Genomic DNA, 21,519 nt, shown 5'->3' on the forward strand with positions numbered 1-21,519 from the left:
CTCTCTCCAGTATTTCTTCGGCCTACCCCTACCCCGCCTGAAACTATTAAAAGCTAGCCTCTCACACCTACGAACTGGGTCATCCATGCTCCTCCTCATCACATGCCTGAACTATCTCAACCTAACTTTTCGCATCTTGTTCTCCACTGAAGACACTCTCACCTTCTCTCGGATAGTCTCATTCCTAACCTTATCACCCCTAGTAAGCTCACATACAACACATTATTTTATCGTTACTCTTGAGTTTATTCTTGAGTTCACCATCTAATTCGTCTTTGGTGTATCCCCAGGTGATGCAGGAACCATCCATACTACTCCTCCAGCTAGTGATTGGATTCGGAGGAAGCTTTGTGTAGGCTTTAAGTGGTGAGCTTCCATACTCTGAAAGTCTCCATTTCAGGTTATGGACTTCTTTACATGTTTTTGTTATTTCTTAGACTTTGGTTTATGGCTATCGTCGGGGGTATGTCCTAACTAGATATTATTTTGACATTGGTTTATGGGTAGGATACATGTCAAAATAATTATTAGATAATAAAATAGATACAACAAACACACCAGAATATATAGAAAAGACATTAATAGGAATAGTAAAATTATGGTTTTTAAACCTAGCCGAAGCAAGTAAAAAAGTACTAAGATCTGATAATAAAACAGAAGGAACATCAATACCTACTAAAATACTGCCAACAGAAGTATTGAAAAAATATGAAATAGCTATAAGAAAAGAATTTAATAGTATAACAACAGAAGAAGAAGAAGAAGAAGAAGAAGAAGAAGAAGAAGAAGAAGAAGAAGAAGAAGAAGAGCAAAATAAAGAGAAAGATACGAATAGGAATTTAATGTTAAAATTAGCAATATGTAATATGTGCTATATAGATGTGTATGTGTGCGCAGTTAAAGAATATTATTTTAAAGGAACATATAATGTAGAAGAAAGTAAAGAAACAAGAAGATTATATTTTAGTAAATTACCTGAACCATTTAGTTCAAAAATAATAAGAAGTTGGGATGAAGCAAAAATAGTAGATACCCTAGGAGCAAGAATAAAATTTTTACAACAATGGTATAGAAATCTATGTGAAAAATAGAGAAGAAATAAAAATAAAAAAAATATTAATAAGAAATTTAGCATGTTACAAGGATAAAATTGCACCTCAATTTGGATATGAAGAAAGATATTATAAGAAAAGAGAAAGATATAAGAAATACAAAAAATCAAAATATAAATATAAGAAACCAAGAAAAAGATATTATGAAAAAAATTGTAAACTTAAAAGATCATATAGAAAAAAGAAATCTATAAAAGAATGTACTTGTTATAATTGTGGAAAACTAGGACATTTAGCTAGAGATTATAAATTATCAAAAAATCCAAAAAATAAACAAATATCAGAAATAAAAATAGAAAATACAGAATATATACAGATAGATTATATAGATTATGAATTAGAAAGTGAAGACAGTATGTATGAAATTTTGGAAAATGAAACAGATAATGAAATAGATAATGAATTAGATGAATCAAATGACTGAAGAAAATATAAAAATGAACCAAATAACTGAAGATATAAAAATAATAACAATGGAAGAATATTTAAATGAAGAAGGAACAGATCAAAAAATAATATTTGACAGTAATATATTTGACGAAATAAATGGAAAAGAGTTAGACTTAATTGTAGAAAAAATATTTAAAATACCAACAGTAAAAAATATATTTAGTAGAAAAAGGGAGGAATACTATGTAGTAAGCCAAAAAGAACATTTAATAGATTGTAAATATGCAAAAGGAAGACCTAGTATACCACTAGTAATAAAAAGAATAATTAATAAAGAAATAAACGATATAAAAAGTAAAGACCCAATAAAATATGTACACCTTGGAGGAACAGAGATATTAATAAAAGCATGTTTTAGAGAAGAAATAGATACACCAATAGAATTATATTTAGCAGATGCTGGAATTATAAAACCTATAGAAAAAAGTATAATAACAGCCATAAAAGGAAATTTAATATACCAAAAATTTTAATTTATAATAAGTACGAATTATTCAGTAGCAATAACAGATAAAAATATAGATAAATCATTAGTATTATATTGAAAAATATCAGGAATAGAACTAACCCTAAGAAGTAAAATATTTACAGCAAGATGTAAAAATCTATATGTATTAACAACAAAACATAAAATAACAGAAAAAAATAAAATTAATAAAATACAAATAGAAAGTCCTTTTGAACAATTTGTAAAAACAATTGATAATAATGATTATAGTTACAAAGACATAAATATAGAAGAAGATTTAGAAATAATAAATGATAGAATAAGTATAACAAAAAGAATAACTCATGAAAAATCAGAATCATCAAGCTCATTAAAAAAAACAAGTAATGAAATAACTTCAACAGTTAATTTAAATCAATATTATATAACAAGAACAATAAATGAAAAAGAATATTTAATACTCTTAAACACGGGACAAGAAGAAAATTATATAGCAAAATATCTAGTAAAAAGTGAAGAAATAAAATCTAATAGTGATATATGCCCAGATCTGCCAAGGAGTCTAATAAACATTAAAGATACGGCAGAAAAAGAAATAATAATAGCAGTTAGAAAAATAAAAATAGAATTTGAAATAAAGGAAGAAATGCAAAAAAGCAGACATAATATTACGAATGAAATGGTTAGAACAAGTAAAACCATACAATATAGAACATACACAATTATCTATAACATATAATACACAAAGATTATTCATAAAAAGAACTTTAACATGATATGAAAATTTATGTACTTGTAAAAATAATAGTAGAAGGATATTATAATAGGTATTATACACCTATGATAGATACAGGAGAAGAAGCAAACTTATGTAGATACAATTGTTTACCAGAAAGTAAATGGGATAAATTAAAAGCACCAATAGTAGCCAAAGGATTTAATAATGAAGGAAGCTTAATTACATATAAAGCTAAAAATGTAAAAATACAGATATGGGATAAAATAATAATAATAGGAGAAATCTATAATTATGAACTAACATCAAAAGATTTGCTTTTAGGAATGCCATTTTTAGATAAATTATACCCACATATAATAACTAAAATAGATTGGTGGTTTACAACACCATGTAAACAAAAAGTAAGAGCAAAAAGAGTTATTAATAAAATAAGAAAGAAAACTGATTGGATAGAAGGAAGTGAAAAAATTACACAAAAATTAGAAAATATAAAAAATACAGAAGACACAGTAGAACTAATTGTATTTTCGATAAATAAAAAAGAAATAACTATATTTTCAATAGATAAGGTAGAAATAATAAAGAAAAAATTAAAACATTTATATAGTGAAGATCCATTAAGAGGATGGGAAAAACATAAAACTAATATAAAAATTGAATTAATAGATAAAAATAGCATAATAACTCAAAAACCATTAACATATAATTTTGACGATTTAAAAGAATTTAAAATGCATATAGATGAATTATTAGAAAAACAGTATATACAAAAAAGTAATAGTAAACACAATAGTCCAGCATTTATAATAAATAAACATAGTGAACAAAAAAGAGGTAAAAGTAGAATGGTTATTGATTATAGAAATTTAAATGCAAAAACTATGACATATAATTATCCAATACCAAATAAGATATTAAAAATAAGACAAATACAAGGATATAACTATTTTAGTAAATTTGACTGTAAATCAGGATTTTACCACTTAAAGTTAGAAGAAAAATATAAGGAATTAACCGCATTTACGGTACCACAAGGATTTTATGAACGGAACGTATTACCATTTGGATATAAAAATGCACCAGGTAGATATCAACATTTTATGGATAGTTATTTTAAACAATTACCTAATTGTATAGTATACATAGATGATATACTACTATATACAAAAACTAAAGAAGAACATGTAAAATTATTAGAACAATTTACAGATATAATTGAAAAATCGGGAATAAGTTTAAGTGAAAAGAAAGCCGAAATAATGAAAAACCAGATTGAGTTTTTAGGACTACAATTAGATAAAAGTGGAGTAAAAATGCAACAAAATATAATACAAAAAATAATAAATTCAAACGAAGAATTAGATACAAAAAAGAAATTACAATCATTTTTAGGATTAGTAAACCAAGTAAGAAAATATATACCAAAATTAGCAGAAAACCTAAAGCCTTTACAGAAAAATTTAAAAAGGACGTAGAATATAATTACAATGAAGAAGATAAAAAACAAGTCCAGAAAATAAAAATACTTTGTAAAGAATTACCAAAATTACAATTTCCAGACGAAGATAAAAAATTTATATATATAGTAGAAGCAGATGCAAGTGAATATAGTTATGGAGGAGTACTTAAATATAGGTATGAAAATGAAAAATTAGAGCATCATTGCAGATACTACTCAGGTACGTTTAATGAAATAGAAATAAAATGGGAACTAAATAGAAAAGAATTATGTTTGTTATATAAATGTTTATTAGCATTTGAACCATATATTGTATATAACAAATTTATTGTGAGAACAGATAATACCCACGTTCGCTGGTTGCTAACAAAGAAAATACAAAATTCAGTTACAACAAAAGAGATTCAGAGACTAGTATTGAATATATTAAATTTTAAATTTACAATTGAAGTAATTAGTACTAACAAAAATGTTATTGCAGTTTATATATCAAGACAAAGCTACATAGACTGATATAATAGACGATGATGCTTTAGAAAAGATACTCAAAGCCCTAACTACGCTTTCAATAAAAGTGGACAGTATGGGTAATGAAATAGAAAAACTAAAGACTAATGAAGTTAAAGTGAAGTCTAAAGCTATAAATCAGCTAACTCAGCAGTGCGCAGAGCTATGTTGATCGGAAGACATTAAAATTCCAGAGCTAAAAGGAGACGTTGGGACACTCTATAAAACCTATAACGTTTATCAATATACAATTGCAGGTACAAGCAAAGGAGTTAGTGGACAAAGATATCAGAACATAAACATGAATAAGATATTTGAAAAACCATTTATACAAAAAATACAAAAAGACCTCTTGTATATACCCCCACATATCGAGATAGTTTGAACCAAGATAAAAAAGCTTATAACCATATAGCCCGAGGATTTATAGAAAATATCTACAAAGTTCACACTTTTCTAAACCTTAACCCCAGAGCTACAAATATCCAAGAACCAAACACAAACTATATAACCCAAAAATTGCAAGGTTACAACAAGCTAATCGCACTACCCAAAACCAATCCAAGCTTAATAAAAACATATTTCGACTATGGATTATTAAATACCATATATATCAAAGATGGAGAAGAACTAACAACTATAGAAGAATTACATAAAGTATTCACCACCTATAAAAGAGTAACCAAAGGAAATCTATTTTATATAAAGTTTTATACTGCACCAGTAGAGATATTATACGAGGAGATCAAACCAGTTATACAAGTTGTAAAAATAGGATTAACCAGCGATATGATTATACCAGAAGATATTATACAGCAGCCAGAGATACCGAAAATTGAGATACTTGATTTTTATGCAAATAAATGACTTATTGGATTAGCTACAATTATTCAAGAATTAGCAAATAATTACATCAATGGAAACCCAATATGGAGTAATTATTCAAGAGACCATCAAATGATTTATTAAAATTCAAGAGAGCTACGACAAATAGATATTGAAGATGTTAGACAATGGATAATGACGTTAATTAACCCAGAAAAACAATCTATTGCAAGAGTAATTAGGAAAGATTTATTTCAGACGGATTATTAACAAGATATTGCAAGATAATTGGACACAAATATCCAGATCATCAATGTTCGAGATTTAATGGAGGAGATAATATTATCCCAGAAGTCCAGCTAGAATAAAAGAAAAAATCAACAAAGAAGATAAGGACGCCAACTAGAAGATAACAACAGAGCAATAATGGAAAGAATAAAAGACAAGCTATTAAATCATGAAAGAGACATATATATAGCTTTCTTGATTTCCTTTACGTAAATAATGTATAGGAATTATTGTCTTTTTAATTTTGTTGACTTTTTAGCACTTGCCATAATTGCTTTTTTGTCTTTATAAGACTTTTTTGTAAAAGATGTAATTATTAAGTAGGAGACGTGTAAAGATATATTATGTAACATCCCGTATACAAGTACGTGTATTGGCATATTCAAGTACGTGTATTGGTCTTATTTATATGGAATTAATTTTTTTATTTTATTTATACCGGAATTTGCTCGTCGATAGTTCCATGCGAAGGTTATTGAATAAGCTTTCCAACGATATAAAGATTTTTTAAAAAGGATAGGTTTCAGATATAATCGATCATGTTTGAAACTATAAAATGGTGGCAGGATATTTGGGAATAGTAAATGTGCAGGAAAATTTCTTGCACCCAAACTACTGAGGCCAGCCGAATTTTTGAGTCAACTTCGAACAATCATAACTCCCTTAATATAATGAACTAGGAGAGCTGTGACCTATGAAAATAAATATCTTTGAGTCTTATTTCCAATGCAATTTGTTTCATCTAAATCCAATATCTGAGTAAGGAGTTATACTCATTTTACTTAAGTCTATCAAAATAGATTTTTAGGGTCAACTTCAAACGACCATAACTCCTTCTACAGGACGAACTGGGTGGCCTACTTTATATGAAATGAAACCCCTTTGAATTATCCTTCCAATGATACCAATTCCACCAAAATCCGATATAAGAGCAAAGAGTTATGGTCGATCTACTTTAGCTTATCAAAATAATCCACCGAAGGACATAATTGACATTATTTAAATTTTAAAGGCATTTTGGTCATTTTGTATTATATGATGGACGGTAATATGTGTATATATACATGTATATGAGTTCAAAAACTCATTTTCATCATCAATCATTGAGAAAGAACAAACCCTATCCAAATTTGACCTTTAAATTACTTTTGATTCAACCGTAGAAATTCCAAAGTAATCCGATAACTGCGTTTGTCATCTCGAGAGCTTCGAACGACACCTATTATTTGTGCAAATAGGATCGTATAATTAAGAGGTTAATTATAAGGTATGACTATTGTTTGCCTTTGTTCTTTTCCATATGTATATATGTGTGATAGAGGATTATATGTATTGTTTGTTATTGAAAAGTGATGGAAATAGGGTTATGGACTATTTTGCATGGTTTGGTTATATTGAATTGTGGAAGGTGGATATGGTAATTGAGTTATGGAAAGTGGATATAGTGATATACTACTGAATTGATGATTATTTATGTCTATGGCTCAATTTGGTTTAATGGATTAGTTGGAAGGATAAATGAATCCAAACTTGATATTGGAGGATGTTGTATGAATATGCATGGCATGTGAATGTAATTGGAGTATAAGAGGGTTAAATTGACACCTTTTATGGTGTAATTAAGGCTTACTACTTAACCACTAGTTTGGAAAATTCAAATAATTGAATTGTGACATTTGGTTGCTAATACTAGATTGCTATATATGTTCATTGTAGATAAGTAATCTAAAAAGACGGGAAGTCCATTTAGGACTAGTATTGAAGGTTGACAGTCAGGTATGTAAATCATACTCTATACCATATCTTTGGCATGAAAGTGAACAATTGTTCTATTAAGAAAGTTTCCAAAGTTATTCAATAATATGTGATCCATAATGGTTTTGTATGACGTCCTACGTTACCAATGAACTTGTTTCCGCCCTACAAGATGTCAAAACATTCTAATACTTACTTGTCTTCCAAATCTTACATATTTATTGCACTAATGAATGTCATAAGGTATCCGGTTACTCAAACAAGATCCATGTGCTATTAATGACTCCAAAATATGTCATTGATATACCAATAAGTTCCTACTTCATTGTTATGGTATTGTTGACTCCAAAACACTTTATTGATGTGCCAATGAGTTCTTAATTCATTGTTATTGCATTGATATTCTATTTATATGTCTCTTATTGATGTATCATTATTTCAAAGTATCAAAAATGCGGTGGCGATCGAAATAACAATCTCAAAGATTAATTGAACTAAGTGATGGAAGTTCTCTCTTATTAGGTGGTATCCCAGGGGCATAAGCCTATCATGGTTCGATCCCTATTTATGTTTTTATGGGTGGTATCCAAGGGGAATAAGCCTATCATGGGTCAATCCCTATTTATGTGTTTATGGGTGCTATCCAAGGGGAATAAGCCTATCATGGGTCGATCCCAATTGATATGTACTGGAGGCAGCCTAATGGTCACAGTATAGTACAGTAATGATTACAAAGATGTTAAGAACGAAGGTAAAGTGATTGAATAAATACAATGTACAGGTTGTCACAAGTTCTAATAAGTTTGGTCTGCTCCTATTACGATTTATTCATTTGTTTCTAATTTCTATTGAGCTCCTATATCATATGTGATTATCTACAGCTTTATATACTTAGTACATATTTTGTACTGACGTCCCCCACGAAGGGCCTGCATTTCATGCTGCAGGCACAGGTACCTCAGCTCATACACCGCACAAGGAGGAGCCAGGATATCCAGCTACTTTTGGTGAGCTCCAGTTTGCTTTGGGTCTTTCCGTGTCATATCCAGTCACTTTTGGTATTGTATAGAAGTTAGTTATATGGAGGGGTGTGTCCCAACCTTATTTAAACTCTTTGTATAGTCTATAGGCTTTGTAGATCTAATGTACAGTCAAGGTGGTGTTTTGTTAATAGACGTGATGGCTCCAACGGCCAAGTATTGTGTATACATATATATGTGTGCTCGAGGTTATATAGGTGATTATTTCTTTTTATATGTAACATGATGCTATCTGAATTTCAGGTTGTCATAGAGGTATGCGTGGGAAGTATAAGGTTATAAGCTGGTTCTCTCGGGCCTCCTTGGTTACGGGTGCCAGTCTGCCCCAATAGGATTTGAGACGTGACAAAAGTAGTATCATAGCAGTTCGTCCTAGTGCGTCTACAAAGCCGTGTATACGTAGAGTCTTGTTTATCGGTGTGTCGTGCACTGCATCTATAAATAGGAGGCTATGGATATTTAGGAATTGTTTCTTTTCTTCATGTCTTAGATCGTGCTATAGAGCCTATATTGTAATGAAGTCATAGTTGACCACTGAATCCGTTTGTTTGTCTTATTTTAGTGATTTTGCCGGTTACCAGAAGTAAGAATATCGGTAAGCAAGTAGATATGGCTGCTGGAGAGGGGACTAGTAAGTCACCCACTATACCAGCTAATCAAAGTGAGGCTTTAGCTGAGCATGCATTAGAAACTTCTTCCACTCCAGAAGAAATAAGGGGAGGAGAACTATATCCCCAAAGCCACCTATTAATGCTGCTGATCAAGATCTTAAAAATGCAGTACAACTTTTGACTCGTATAGTTGCTGGGTAAGCTTAAGGGCAAGCCATTCCTACCACGGGTCTTAGTGGTATAGATAGGAAGGCTAGCCTTCGAACACAGGATTTTCTTAAGATGGATCCTCTCACTTTTACTGGATCAGATCTTAACGAGGACCCACAGGACTTTATTGATCAAATTCAAAGGGCCTTAGATGTTATGCATGTAACGGGTAGAGAGATAGTGGAGTTAGCGGTATATAGATTTAAAGGAGAGGCTATATATTAGTACGAGGACTGAAAATGATCTAGGGGTATTGATGCACCCCCAGCTACTTGTAAAGAGTTCAAAGAGGCATTTCTTGATTATTATCTTCTATTTGAGATTCGTCAGGCCCGTGCAGATCAGTTTTTAAATCTTCGTCAGGGGAATATGAGCGTGAAGGAGTACAGTCTCCGATTTAATTCCTTGTTGAGATATATTCCTAATATTGTAGCTACTATGGATGAAAGAGTTTATCAATATGTGGATAGGCTGGATCCATATCTGGTTAGATATTGTACTATTGCCACTTTAAACAAAGATATGGACATAGCGAGGATCAAAGCTTTTGCACAGAAAATGGAAGATCAGATGCAGAGAAAAAAAAAACAGGAATTAGAAAGAGGATATTCCAAGAGGGATAGATCTACAGGGCAGTTCATGGCATCCCAAAGAGGGTTCAGACCATAATTTTCTGCTAGACCACCTAGGCCATTATCTTCTTATTCTGCAGCTAGTGCCCCACCACAATTCCAAGGGTCCATAGGAATTTAATTTGAACACAGAAGTGAGAGTCAGAGTTCGCAGATGAGGTACCAAGGGCAAGGGAATATGAGCCAATCAAGACCTCTTCGAGAGCCATGTAATAAATATGGAAGGTATCATTTGGGTGCATGTTGGCTGGGGACAAATGTTTGCTTTTGGTGTGGTATGTCGGGGCATATGATGAGAGAATGCCAACGAAGGGGAATAGGGGGTATGGCACGACCTACGGGGTCATTTTTTGCATCATCATTATGAATGCCTTATTTAGGAAGGGGTGCACAACCAATTGGTTGTGTTAGAGGTCTCAAAATTGTACGTATGCTCTAGCGGATCGACAGAATTTAAAGGCTTCCCCAGATGTGGTTACAAATACGTTGTCTATCTTTTCATTCGATGTATATGCCTTAATTGATCCCGGTTCTACATTATCATATGTTACTCCATTGGTTCCTGGAAAGTTCAAAAGAATACCTGAACTATTAGTTAAGCCATTTGAAGTGTCCACATCGGTTGGGGAATCTATTATAGCTAGAAGGGTTTACTGAAACTACATAGTAACTATTTGTGGTCGTGATACGATGGCTGATCTTGTGGATTTAGAAATGGTAGATTTTGATATTATAATGGGTATGGACTGGCTAGCGTCTTGTTATGCCACAATTGATTGTTGCACGAAAAAGGTATATTTCCATTTTCCAAATGAATTAGTCCTTGAATGGAAAAGAAATTAGCGCGCCAAGAGGTAGATTTATTTCTTATTTTAAGTCAAAAAGAATGATTTTCAAGGGATACACATATCATTTAGTTAGAGTAAGGGATACAGGAGCGGAGCCACCAACTCTTCACGCTGTTCCGGTGGTAAATAAATTTTCTGATGTATTTTCTGAAGATCTTCCAGGTTTGCCTCCTGAATGAGAAGTAGAGTTTGGTATTGATATAATACCAGGCACCCAACCAATCTTAATTCCTCCATATAGAATGGCCTCAGTAGAATTACGAGAACTGAAAGAGCAATTGAAAGATTTGCTACAGAAGGGATCATAAAGCCTAGCATGTCCCCCTAGGGAGCACCAGTGTTATTTGTGTGCAAAAAGGATGACTCGCTGATGATGTGTATTGATTATTGGCAATTGAATAAGGTGACTATTAAGTATAAATATCCTCTCCCAAGAATTGATGATTTATTTGATCAGTTACAGGGCGCCAAGTGCTTTTCTAAGATTGATTTGAGGTTAGGTTACCACCAAGTGAGGGTCAAAGAGAAGGATATACCCAAGACAGCTTTCTGAACATGGTATGGTCATTATGAGTTTCTAGTTATGTCATTTGGGCTAACAAATGCACCCATAACTTTTATGGATTTGATGAATAGGGTGTTTAAGCCATTCCTGGATGTATTTGTGATAGTTTTTATAGATGATATTCTAGTTTATTCTAGATCAGAAGAGGACCATGCTAATCACTTACGACAGGCATTGTAGACTCTTCGTGATTGTAAGCTTTATGCAAAGTTCTCTAAATGTGAGTTTTGATTAAAGTCGGTGGCATTTTTGGGTCATATTATATCTAGTAAAGGGATAAAGGTTGATGCTCAAAAGATAGAAGCTGTGAAGAACTAGCCAAGGCCCATAACACCTACTTAGATTCATAGTTTTCTCAGATTGGCCAGTTATTATAGAAGGTTTGTTGAAGGCTTTTCTTCCATTTCAACACCCTTAACCAAGCTAACCCATAAAACATCCAAATTCTAATGGAATAATGCCTGTGAGAAGAGTTTTCAAGATTTAAAGAATAAGTTGATTTCTACACCCGTGTTGGTACTTCCAGAAGGAACTGAAGGGTATACAGTGTATTGTGATGCTTTCAAAATTGGTTTAAGATGTGTATTGATGCAGCATTGTAAGGTAATAGCATATGCTTCAAGACAATTGCGGCCACATAAAAAAAATTATCCTACACACGATCTTGAGCTGGTAACAGTTATTTTTGCTTTAAAGATATGGCGCCACTACTTATATGGGGTTCATGTTGATATATATAGTGACCATAAGAGCTTGCAATATATTTTTAATCAGAAGGATCTAAATTTAAGGCAACGGAGATGGCTTACACTATTAAAGAACTACGATGTTGATATCTTGTACCATCCAGGGAAAGAAAATATGGTGGCTGATACGTTAAGTTGTAAGGCTATGATGGCGCCTATAGAAAGACAAGGGATGATTAAAGATCTTCACCAGTTAGCTAGTTTGGGAGTTCGCCTTCTTGAAACTCCGGATAAAGAGCTTATCGTACATAATACTGTGGAATCTTCATTAGTAGCTGAAGTGAAAGAGAAGTAATATGAAGATCCTATTTTATTACAGCTTAAGGAAACCATTCAGAGTGGTGCGACCAAGGTATTTGAGCTTACGCGAGAAGGAGTACTTCAATGCCAAAACCGATTGTGTGTGCCGGATGTAGACGGGCTAAGAAAGAAGATTCTGACAAAGGCACATTGTTCAAGGTATTCCATTCATCCAGGATCAACTAAAATGTATCAAGATTTGAAAGATATGTATTGGTGGAATGACATGAAGAAGAGCATTGCAGAATTTGTAGCTGAATGTCCAAATTATCAAAGAGTTAAAGTTGAGCACCAAAAACTCGGAGGTTATATGGAATATATTGATCTTCCAAGCTGGAAGTGGGACATGATCAACATGGATTTCATTATTGGTTTTCCTTGTACATCCCGAAAGATTGATTCTATATGGGTGATTGTTGATAGGCTTACCAAATCCACACATTTCCTACCAGTTAGGACCACTTACACAGTTGAAGAGTATGTGAAGCTGTACATTAAAGAAATAGTCCGATTACATGGAGTGCCAATCTCTCTTTTATCAGATCAGGGGACCCAATTTACCGCAAACTTTTGGAAGTCTTTTCAGAGGTGTTTAGGAACACAAGTGAAGTTGAGTATAGCTTTTTACCCTCAAATAGATGGACAAGCAGAACATACCATCCAAATACTTGAAGATATGCTACGAGCTTGTGTAATAGATTTTAAGGGCAATTGGGATGATAATTTACCTCTTATTGATTTTGCCTACAATAATAGCTATCATTCAAGTATCAAAATGGCACCATATGAAGCTTTATATGGAAGGCAGTGTAGATCACCAATAGGATGGTTCGAAGTGGGTGAAACTCTTTTGTTCGGATTGGATCTTGTTTATCAAGCCATAGAGAAGGTTGAAGTAATTCAGCAACGACTGAAAATAGCCCAAAGTCGACACAAGTCATATGCGGATAGTGGAAACAGAGGGCTAGAGTTTTCTATAGGTGATTGGGTATTTTTGAAGGTATCACCAATGAAAGGGGTAATGAGATTTGGCAAGAAAGGGAAGTTGATTCCACGTTATATAGGCCCGTATAAGATTACTCAAAGGTTTGGACAAGTTGCATATGAATTAGAGCTACCCCAAGAGCTCTTATCAGTACATCCGGTATATCATGTGTCAATGCTTAGAAAGTGAATCGGAGATCCATCACATATCACTTCTACCAAGGATGGGCAAGTTGCGGAAGATCTTACCTATGAGGAAGTGCCTATTGCTATTCTAGATCGCCAAGTTAAGAAGATGAGAAATAAAGAGATAGCATCTGTGAAAGTACGTTGGAGAAATCATCAAAGGTAAGAGATTACATGGAAAGCTGAGGAAGCAATGAAATCTAAGTACCCTCATTTGTTCAAAGATGAAGATGAAGTTCAAGAAATGGAGTTAGAACATTAACAAGTAAGTTTTTTTTATATATGCATAGTATTTATGTGATGATATGAATATTAATTATGGACTTGAACTTGTTTCGGTTGAATAACTACGCTAACATTCGAGGACGAATGTCCTAAAGGGTGGAAGGATGTAACACCCCATATTCAAGTACGTGTATTCGTCTTATTTATATGGAATTAATTTTTTTATTTTATTTATACCAGAATTTGCCCGTCGATGGTTCCATGCGAAGGTTATTGAATAAGCTTTCTAACGATATAAAGATTTTAAAAAATGGATATATTTCGAATATAATCGAGCACGTTCGAAACTATAAAACGGTGGCCGGATATTTGGGAATAGTAAATGTGCAGGAAAATTTTTTGCACACAAACTACTGAAGCCAGCTGAATTTTTGGGTCAATTTTGAACGATCATAACTCCCTTAATATAATGAACTAGGAGAGCTTCGACCTATGAAAAGAAACATATTTGAGTCTTATTTCCAATGCAATTGGTTTCATCCAAATCCAACGTCTGAGTAAGGAGTTATACTCATTTTACTTCAGCCTATCAAAACAGATTTTTAGGGTCAACTTCAAATGACCATAACTCCTTCTACAGGACGAACTGGGTGGCCTACTTTATATGAAATGAGCCCTTTGAATTATCCTTCCAACGATACAAATTCACCCAAATCCAATATCGGAGGAAAGATTTATGGTCGATCTACTTTAGCTTATCAAAACAGTCCACCAAAGGACATATTGACATTATTTAAATTTTAAAGGCATTTTGGTCATTTCCTATTATATTATGGACGGGAATATGTGTATATATATATGAATATGGGTTTAAAAACTCATTTTCATCATCAATCATTGAGAAAGAACTAACCCTAGCCAAATTTGACCTTTAAATTACTTTTGATTCAACCGTAGAAATTCTAAAGTAATCCGATAACGGCGTTTGTCATCTCGAGAGCTTCGAACGGCACCTATTATTTGTTCAAATAGGATTTTATAATCAAGAGGTGAATTCTAAGGTATGAATATTTTTTGCCTTTGTTCTTTTCCATATGTATATGTGTGATAGAGGATTATATGTATTGGTTGTTACTGAAAGGTGATGGAAATAGGGTTATGGACTATTTTGCATGGTTTGGTTGTATTGAATTGTGGAAGGTGGATATGCTTATATACTATTGAATTGATAATTATTTATGTCTATGGCTCAATTTGGTTTAATAGATTGGTTGGAAGGATAAATGAATCCAAACTTAATATTGGAGGATGTTGTATGAATATGCAAGGCATGTGAATGTAATTGAAGTATAAGAGGGTTAAAGTGACACTCTTTATGGTGTAATTAAGGATTACTACTTAACCATTAGTTTGGTAAATTCAAATAAGTGAATTGTGACGTTTGGTTGCTAATACTAGATTGCTATATATGTTCATTGTAGATAAGTAATCTGAAAAGACGGGAAGTCCATTTGGGACTAGTATTGAAGGTTGACAGTCAGGTATGTAAAGAATACTCTATACCATATCTTTAGCATGAAAGTGAACAATTGTTCTATTAAGAAAGTTTCCAAAGTTATTCAATAACATGTGATCCATAATGGTTTTGTATGATGTCCTACGTTACCAATGAACTTGTTTCCGCCCTACAAGATGTCAAGACATTCCAATACTTACTTGTCTTCCAAATATTACATATTTATTGCAATAATGAATGTCATAAAGTATCCGGTTACTCAAACAATATCCATATGCTATTAATGACACCAAAACGTTTCATCGATATACCAATAAGTTCCTACTTCATTGTTATGGCATTGATGACTCCAAAACACTTCATTAATATGCCAATGAGTTCTTACTTCATTGTTATTGCATTGATAGTCTATTTATATGTCTCTTATTGATGTATCATTGTTTCAAAGTATCAAAAATACGGTGGCGACCAAAATAAAAATCTCAAAGATTAATTGAACTAAGTGATGGAAGTTCTCTCTTATCAGGTGGTATCCCAGGGGCATAAGCCTATCATGGGTCAATCCCTATTTATGTGTTTATGGGTGGTATCCCAGGGGAATAAGCCTATCATGGATCGATCCCAGTTGATATGTATTGGAGGCAGCATAATGATCACAGTACAGTACAGTAATGATTACAAAGATGTTAAGAATAAAGGTAAAGTGATTGAATAAATACAATGTACAGGTTGTCACAAGTTCTAATAAGTGTGGTCCACTCCTATTACGATTTATTCACTTGTTTCTGATTTATATTGAGCTCCTATATCATATGTGATTATCTACAGCTTTACATACTCAGTACATATTTCGTAATGAAGTCCCCTACGGGGGACCTACATTTTATGCTACAGGCACAGGAACCTCAGCTCATACACCGCACAAGTAGGATCCAGGATATCCAGCTGCTTTTGGTGAGCTCCAGTTTGCTTCGAGGCTTTCCGTGTCATATCCAATCACTTTTGGTATTTTATAGAAGTTATTTATATGGTGGGGTGTGTCTCGACCTTAGTTAAACTCTATGTATTCTCTAGAGGTTTTGTAGACCTAATGTACAGTCAAGGTGGTGTTTTGTTAATAGACGTGATGGCTCCAATGACCAAGTATTGTATATACATATATATGTGTGCTCGAGCTTATACAGGTGATTATTTCCTTTTATATGCGACATGATGCTGTCCGAATTTCGGGTTGTCATAGAGGTATGTATGGGAAGTATAAGGTTATGAGCTGGTTCTCCCGGGCCTCCTCGGTTACGGGTGCCAGTCCGCCCCAATAGGATTTGAGGCGTGATATATTAGGACAGGAGTAAAGTAAAATAGTAGACACACTTTCATTCTTAGGTTATAAATAGACGAGCATTTTGCTCAGTTAGAGGCAAGTCTTCATGTGTTGAAGCAAGCCTTCCCCTTTGTAAACAAAAAACATTTTGAATATTTAATAAAAACAGATATATTTCAAAGCAAAAGCTATGGATGAACAAAGCTTAGAATTATTAAACCTACCAAAACAGGTATATTTATTTATGATTATGAATAGCTAAATTCATAAATTTCTAACAATCATGATATGATAAAATGGGTTCATGTTAGTTACTTTATAGTAGAATTATTCGAAAAATAGCATGTTAAGAATTTTATTAGTAAAGTGGAAAAGGAGAAATATCCCTAAGAACTATGCCATCCTAAAGGTGAAATCGGTGAGGCAAGAAAGCCGTGATAGGGGAGTAGCCAGAGTAGAAGCGTTGTTTAAGGAAAAAATATTCAGATTACCATGCTAATAGTGACCGAAGAATATGTTATTTAAGAATAATCTAGTATATAGTAATCTAAAATGATCATATTTTGTTATGTGTATGATTGAAGGGAATATTTTGAAAAAAAGCATCATATGAAAAATGAATACTTATTTATCTGACGAAATGGTAGATAAATTTAAAATACTTGTTTTGTATGTACTTAAGGATATAGAAATTGTAGATATAAGAAAAATCATATTGGAAGAAATATTTGATAAATATTTTATGACTAGAATAAATTACATACTTCACCTACCTAACTACTCTTATAAATACTTACATACCAAACCTACACATCAACCAAGATAAATTACGTATATTTAGAATATTGAAAAATGGATATGAAAAATATACAATTAATAGAAAAACTAATGAAAACAAATTTAGAAGAATATATGAGAACCAAAGATATAAAATATATAGAATACCTTAATAAAAATATAGAGGAATTAATAATATTAAAACAAACAACTAAAGAAAATTATGAAAAAGTATTTAATTAACTTGCCTAAATGACAGATAATTTTGAAGTACTAGTTTTATACATACTTAGAGATATAGAAATTATAGACGTAAAGAAAATAATATGATAAAAAAATATTTAGCATTGAAGATGAAGAGTTAGATATAAATCAGATAGAAGACGAGTTAGGAGAAATATACTTAAATGATAACAATCACTATTACTACCTAGATAATTATTTAGATGGATATTATACAGATTAAGAAATGATAGAATATATTCAAAGAGTTAGAGAAAAAACAAATTTGGCTATAAGAAGAAATTAATTATAGAAATCAGCTTAGAAAATGAAGAGAACAATTAAAAGAAAGATTAATTTGGATAAATAAAACCATAAAACAACAAGAATTAAAAGACAGTTTAGAATATGATTTAGACATAGAATTATTCATAGACGAAAAAGACAGGATAATTAACGAAGTAGATAACCTAGAATATAATATCAGGTATAGACCAATTAGAATAAATTATTACAAAGAAATTTGCAGTATCACACTACTTTAGGATAAAATGATAGACTATGAGTATTTAAAATATTGGAGACAAGATATGGAAGAAATACTTATGAAAGAGAATTTAATTGAATATTTTAGAACAAAAGATATAGAATATTTAGAATACCTCCAAAATAATATACAAGAATTACAAAGACTAAGAGAAAAAACTAAAGAATATTACTGTAAAACATTTAATCAAATACCATCTAATCACCCCTCAAGATATGAACATTAACAAAATTAAATAACTAAAAATAAAAATGTTTAGAGAAGTTAAGAAATATTCACGCACAAATAAAAATAGATCCATTAGAACTATAATAGATCTATTTATTACCCAAATTATCCGCACCCCTACAATTGGATCACACTTATTTAGATTTCAAGGCCAATTAACCTTTTTAGTTTGCAATTATTATAGCAAAATTTTTGTATTTTCTTGCAGCATGAGTAGTTGTTTTAGCGTTATTTTGGATATTTGCAATAATTTATTTTTTACAACTATTACATTACAAAATTTCTTAATTTTAGTTTTAGAGAATTTGAATGGGTGTTAGATAAATCACCTATCCTCACATTTGAAATTTTATTTTTGGAATATTATTGATCTTTTGGTTCAGTAATTTGTCTATTTTGCCGAACACAGAGGATGATGAAGAATAAGATTATGATCTTTCTGTGTCAATGAACATGAGGGGTCAAATATTATTTGAATAACCCAATTCGATTTAAAATGTTCTCATATTTATTGTTAAATAATTGAGAATAGGAAAATAAGGTAGGAGATTATAAGTGCAAAATCAAACTTCCATCAACATGGTAAATTTAGGTAGTCAATTAAGTGAACAATTAAATTTTCCGTTTTCGTATTTATTATTAAACTTTTATAAATATTTACATGTTTTGCATTTTGACTCAAAAAAGGTTTATTATTTTGATGATAGGTTGTATATATTAGCAAATTACTAATCGAGTGGAACAAAATGCAATCATGCTTCTTCTTCCGCATTATCTTTTCAATTTATAAAATTCGTTGAATGCAAAGTGAAAATAGACAATAATATTATATGATAAAGAGTATTCATGATTTTATTTGAAAACATTAAATTAAAAAAAAGATAGAATTGATTGAGAAATAAAACTAAAAAGTGAATAATCATTTCATAATCAAGACACATATATGAAAAATATGATCAACAAGTCACCAGACACTAATAAAAAATCTGTTTCTGCTAATTATTAAAAAATATCAATTAACATTCTTTAATAATTAAAATTGCATATGCATCCAAAAAATAAAATAATTAAAATGGCAATTGCAACTATGCATTACTAAAAAATAAAAATATTTTTCAAGACAAAATATTAATGATTTCATTTAGTTGAGTAAATGAAGTGCACGAGCATTGATATTGAAAATTAGAGTGGAAAAATAATTAATTAATTAACACCCAATAAACATATGTAAAAAATATATATTGTGATCAAGAGTGAATAATCATTTAACAAACAAGAGGACCAGGAAAAACTCAGTGGGAAAAAAAAATTGGTTAAGAAAAAAAGAGTACACCATGTATTCTTACTCCCTCTGATGAAGACCCCGATTCAACAGGTTCAGTCTTTGCATCCCAATCCTGTATACCATCTTCTCAAAGGTTGAAGTTGGTAAGGATTTGGTGAACAAATCTACTGGATTATCGCTGGAGCGGATCTGCTACATATCGATATCATCATTCTTTTGAAGATCGTGCGTGAAGAATAACTTTGGTGAAATGTTCTTTGTTCAATCTCCATTTATAAAGCCTCCCTTTAATTGAGCTATGCATGTTGCATTGTCTTCAAATATGACCATAGGTACCTTGATATTGAGCTTCAGGCCACATCTCTCTTTGATGGAATGTACCACTGATCTCATCCATATGCATTCTCTACTTACTTCATGATTGATATTATCTCAGCATGATTAGAAGAAGTAGCAACGATAGACTGCTTTGTTGATCGCCATGATATAGCAGTACCTCCGTATGTAAACACATAGCCTGTTTGAGATCGTGCTTTATGTGGGTCAGATCAATAACCTGCATCTGCATGACCGACAAAATCTGGACAAGTTTTGTTAGTATAAATCAGACCCATATAAATAGTCCTTTTTAGGTACCTCAATATATGCTTAATCCCATTCCAGTGTCTCCGCATAGGAGAAGAACTATACCTTACTAGCGAATTCATAGAAAATGCTATATCTGGCCTTGTAGCATTAGTGAGGTACATAAGTGCACCAATAGCACTGAGATATGGTACTTCGGGATCAAGAATATTTTCACCCTCTTTCAGAGGTCGGAATGGATCTTTACTCACTTCGAGTGATCGAACAACCATTAGAGTACTTAATGGATATGCTTTGTCCATGTAAAATCTTTTCAAAACCTTTTCGGTATAGGCAATTTGATGAATGAAGACCCCGTCTACTAAATGTTCAATTTGCAGACCAATATAAAGTTTTGTCTTTCCAAGATCTTTCATTTTGAATTCTTTCTTTAGATATTCAATTGCCTTTTGGACCTCTTCTGGAGTTTCGATGTGATTTATATCATCCATATAAACGGCGAGTATGACAAACCCTGACATCATTTTCTTAATAAAAATACAAGGACAAATAACGTCATTTATGTATCCTTCATTTTTCAAGTACTCACTTAGGCGATTATACCACATACACCATGATTTTTTTAGACCATACAACAATCTTTAAAATCTGATTGAATATAATTCACGAGACTTTGAACTATATGCTTCAGACATTTTTAATCTTTCTGGAATTCTCATGTAAATATCACTATCAAGTGAACCATAAAGATAAGCTGTAACCACATCCATTAGATGAATTTCAAGATTTTCATGTACATCTAGACCAATGAGGTATCGAAATGTTATTGAATCCATAGCCGGTGAATATGTTTCTTCATAGTCGACACTGGATTTTTGAGAGAATCCTTGTGCAACAAAGCGTGCCTTGTATCTTACAATTTTATTTTTCTCATTTCTTTTACATACGAAGACTCATTTATAGTCGACTTGTTTTACACCATCTGGGGTTTGGACTACAGGTCTAAAAACCTCCCGTTTAGCAAGTGAGTTCAATTCAGATTGAATCACTTCTTGCCATTTTGGCCAATCTTTTCTTCGTCGACATTCTTCGACAAATAGATGTTCAA

The 21,519-nt window shown here is 32.0% G+C and overlaps 1 pseudogene; it reads right to left on the reverse strand.

Annotated features, from left to right (window-relative positions):
• LOC107844312 overlaps positions 1-20,827 on the reverse strand; it is a 96,850-nt pseudogene extending 76,023 nt beyond the window's left edge.
• Positions 20,828-21,519: the final 692 nt, after the last annotated feature.

The sequence above is a fragment of the Capsicum annuum genome, chromosome 10, assembly GCF_002878395.1.
Source record: "Capsicum annuum cultivar UCD-10X-F1 chromosome 10, UCD10Xv1.1, whole genome shotgun sequence".
NCBI classification, from domain to species: domain Eukaryota; kingdom Viridiplantae; phylum Streptophyta; class Magnoliopsida; order Solanales; family Solanaceae; genus Capsicum; species Capsicum annuum.